The following is a 4,859-nucleotide window of genomic DNA, read 5'->3' as shown; positions in this document are numbered from 1 at the left end:
GGTTGGGCCTTAGAAACTATATTTGGGCCTAGTGTATTTTACCCCTTCACAGTTGCCCGCGATTCTTAAGGGCAGTTTGTGACCTTGAGAATCTTTTAAAAGTAAAATATGTAATCGAACTGATCCGCCTTTATTCATAGAGAAATAAATTTCAAGAGCTGGCCCTGGTCACTCCTTCTTCTTGTGTTAAGCGATAAAGATTCCCGAGAGCTAGATTAGGCGGGAGATGAGCTCAACCGCGTAAGATGCATAAGACTTGTACACGTCCTGGCGAGATAAGCGGGAGGTAGGCTTGACCGTTTGGAGTATGTATGAAAGTTGGTCGGTTATGGCGAGGTAAGCGGGAGGTAGGCTCGACCACATGGAGTGCGAGCGCAAAGCCCGTCTTGGTGAGGTAAGTGGGAGGTAAGCTCGATCGCACGAAGCGTGTACGAAAGTTGGCCAAGCAGTCTAGTGACCTGCCCGCCTATTCGGACACCTGGGAGGCCCGGCTGTTCCTGACCTTTCCCGTCTATTGACTTTTATAAAAAAAAAATGGTAAAGGGTTGAGCAGTTTGTGTAACGTCCGTCCTTGTGGTGGGTCTTTTTATAAAATACTTTGAGAAAAGACGACGGGAATTACCGTCCGATTTAAAACTTTTTGCTTCTTCCCAGGGTGCAAGACTCTACGTTTATAAAATAAAAATGTGATTTTACAATAAAAGAGGTTTACAGCGGAAAACATCAATTTTAATAATAAAAAGGCCTCTCTTACATTTAAGTCTCACGCCTAGACTTCTGTGCTCTTCCCCATGGCCCGTCTCCGTCCTAATGCGTACTTCATTTCCTTCCCTGTGGGGGAGGGACATGTATAAAAACTAAAATGAGTCGAAAACTCGTAAGCATTACTTCATGTAGTTAAAATATAACAACATAGGTTTTCATTCATGCATTCATCATTCGTACATACTATACATACATGCATGCGTGCATGCGTGCGTCATTTGAAAACGTCACTGGACGGGGTTTTCATTTCTTTTCGTAAAACGTTTTACCCATCAATGCCTTCATTTCTGCAAGAGTGCAGTGGTGCATGCATACATACGTACATACATACATTCTTTCTTTTCACTTTCATAGGTCGGTACACACTGTTACGCCCCGTGTGTTAGGGTTAGTGGCCCTTTGACCTGGATTCCGCCCGTGGCCACAGGTTGGAAATCCCTTTTCATAGGAGGCAGCACTGGGTGCACTACCAATACTACTTACCCGGCATTGCAATCTGCCCATTCATTGGTACCCTTTCATCCATTCATGTGGCCGTTACGTGTCTTCATATATTTCATGCTTTCATTCATTCTTTCATTCGTTTGTTCATGCCAGCTCTGAAGAGCTGGAGCTTTCATTCAATTCTTTCTTTCATTTAACATGAGAAAACATTTCTTTTCGTGAGAAAACATCGTTTCGTGAGCATGGGCTCGAACGTCCTCTTTCATGACGTCCACAAGCATCACCTCGCGGCGTTCCCAAAAGTATCGGTTCGTACCGTCCATAAAACATAAAGCACGGCTCAAACTTTGCCTTTTGCGGCATCCGCAAGCATCACCTTGGACGTCGGCCTTCGCGGCGTCCGCGAGCATCACCTCGCGGTGCTCGCGACAGTGTCGGTCCGTGTGATCCACGAAGGCGTCGGCTCAAGCTCGTCTTTCGTGCATTTACATCAGTTCATTTTCTTTGAAAATACGTACAATAGATACATCTTATAGTTATCCATTCGCATGCGTACAAGTAATAACTTTGGGTGCGTAAAAAGGGGCTTTCACAGAAGGGTCGTACGTACATATACGTTTGAAAGCATAGCATCTTCTTTCGTAAGCATTTTCTTAAGGATAAAAGCTTTTCCTTTTCTTTTCGTAATTTCTAGAAAACTCCAGAAGGGCATGAACGTAATACTTACCTGGACTCCATGCTACTTTCATACCATGTAGTCCATTCATCCGTGTGTCAGCTGGCAACCTACATACATACATAACCTTAACGTCATTCTCTATCTAATGCATAAGCAACTTAAACTATAAATAGAACTACGCTATACTTGGAACACTCTCCTTCTATCCCGTGCACTTATGTGCCCTTAACTACGTTAAAACCTTCGGGACCACTACGGTCACCACATCTTCCAACTTAGGTCTTGCCTCGAGTGCTCATTCACTAAAGTGAACCCATGATTCACCTTAGGATTAAGACACTAAGACCTCTGTCTCATTCTTCTCATTAACCACATTCCGACGCATGACTCAGACCAACTAAGTCACGCATCCCTTCTTTAAACAGTACACTCGTCACTATCTTCATGCATCTTAGCCCATACTAATCCTCATTCCCATCCATACAAGCCACACGGCTCTAAGCCAATTCTAAGGCTTAATCACCGCGCAACTCTACTGTGGACAGATTACCCATTACGTATGGCGAATCTGTCTAGTACACGTGTCTCACTAGACTACACATGTACCTTACCCCTTTATCACCTAAGATCAACATATAACATGTCGATCACCTGCTCGTAGGGATGAGGGCCATATTCTGATACCAACATTCTCTTAACCCGGCCAGCACGACTCTTAATGCTAGCAGTCCCTTCAACAGTTCATCCCAACACTTAACATGACAAGGCTCCATTCACCATTACGCCTTATGTCACGTCATATAGCTCGAGACTACTCTCAAGCTACACCGCGACCTTGTCACATCACCCGACATCCTGTTACGTCACTTCTACGCCAACTCCTTACTTATCACAAGTACGGTTCCTCACGTACTCATGTCACATCATGACATCTCGTCACGTTCCCGTTACGTCATCCAAAGCTAACTCTTTATCCATCATAAGCATGATTGTCAATAACCACGTCACTTCGTGATGTTGCCCAATCATGCTTCCACTGCGTACTCTTACACTTATTCTACTACTACACCCATACTCCTAGCCGTAAGTCAATTACAGTGACATTTGTCACCTCAGACTACAGGCCGCGTCACAACTACTTCGGGACATTATTCGACAGTTCCCGACACAACTCACCATGTTCTACGCCCATCAACTGCACAACTGTCCTTATTTCTGCGACACGTCACACGGAGTGTCGCTGCCTCGTGGAGTAAACTCCATGCATACTCCCTTTCCACACGCTACAACCTATCATCAATATGGCATACCCGCCATACGATGCATCACTCTACTACATGGAGTACACAAGGAATGTACTCCATTCATATACATTACGCTACATCACTACTACGGTATACCGGCTGTATAGTGCGTCACTCCATTACATGGAGTACATTCCATATGTACTCCCTTCATACCCTCTACAACCCATCATCAATATAGCATACCCACCATACAATGCATCACTCCATCACATAGAGTACACTCCGCGTGTACTCCCTTCATACACGCCATAACCCATCACCGTTATGGCATACCTGCCATATGGTGCATCTCTCCACTACATTGAGTACATTCCACAAGTACTCCCTTCATACCCATCACGCCATATCACCATTATGGCATATCCGCCACATGGTACATTATTCCACCATATGGAGTACATTCCACATGTACTCCTTCATACACACCACTCCACATGTACTCCCTTCATACACACCACGCCACATCACCATTATGGCGTACACGCCATATGGTGCATTACTCCACCACATAGAGTACACTCCACGTATACTCATCTCGTTCCACAATACGCCAGGAGGGTATATTTTACATATACTCTCCTTATCTCACACTACACCACACACAGAGTACACTCAGCGTGTACTATTCCCACTCCACACAACGCCACGCCATCCATACAGCACATGCCCACAACTACACTGCACAGCACAACCACGCCATCATTACAACACAAACTCCACAATCATACTTCACTGCACACTTCACAACACAGAATGCCCAACACTTCACAGCGCACTACACAATAAGCCCAACACTTCATATACACGGCACATCACATCACCACACTACACAGATATGCCCAACATTTCACATACACGGCACATCACATCACCACACTACACAGATATGCCCAACACTTCACAGCGCACCACACAGCGCATCTCAATACAACCCAGTCATTCCCCTAATACTAACAGCACAGTCCACAACCTAATCAACTAATCAATATCTAACATAATTTAAAGGGATGGAGAGTTATACCATCGACGGGATAACCAGTGCGTTGCTCGCTGATAGTCACAGCCAATGACGTTGGAGAGCTCGTACGTGGCGGCTAACCCACGTACGTTGACTGTTTGGGCGTTTGGATAGCTAAGTGTGGTCTTGAAAGGGCTTGTGAAGGCCTTGTGATGGTGGCAAGGAGCGTAACACGGCGGATCTAGCCATGTACAGTGGCGATCAGTCACACGCAGTGATTGTCCATCACATGCAGTGATTACCCACCACGTAAAGTGGTGGTTTGACCCTAGGGCTCGGCTAAGGGAGGTGCGGTGGAACTCGTGGTGGCATCGAGGTGGCGTCATGGTGGCTCACGGCGGCAGATCTAGCCGCACAGTGGGTGAGAGGCCGTGGGAGAGTGAGAGAGAGAATGTACGTGCATGGGTGACCGATCGAGGCAGTGGGTGGTTGATATAGCTTGGTGGTGGCCTGAGGAGGCTAATGACGGTGGTTACCCACCGTAGCTGGCGGTGCACAGCGGTAGAGGAGTGCAAAGCCGTGCATGCATGAGGAGGAGTGTCCGTGCATGGAGGGGAGGCTATGGGCCTCGGGTCCAAGGGAGGAGGAAGGGGAAGGGGAGGAGAGGTCCATGGTGGCCGTGGGAGTCGCGCACGGCGGCGCTAGC

The sequence above is a fragment of the Juglans microcarpa x Juglans regia genome, chromosome 7S, assembly GCF_004785595.1.
Source record: "Juglans microcarpa x Juglans regia isolate MS1-56 chromosome 7S, Jm3101_v1.0, whole genome shotgun sequence".
Taxonomy (NCBI): domain Eukaryota; kingdom Viridiplantae; phylum Streptophyta; class Magnoliopsida; order Fagales; family Juglandaceae; genus Juglans; species Juglans microcarpa x Juglans regia.
This window is presented reverse-complemented; position numbering follows the sequence as displayed.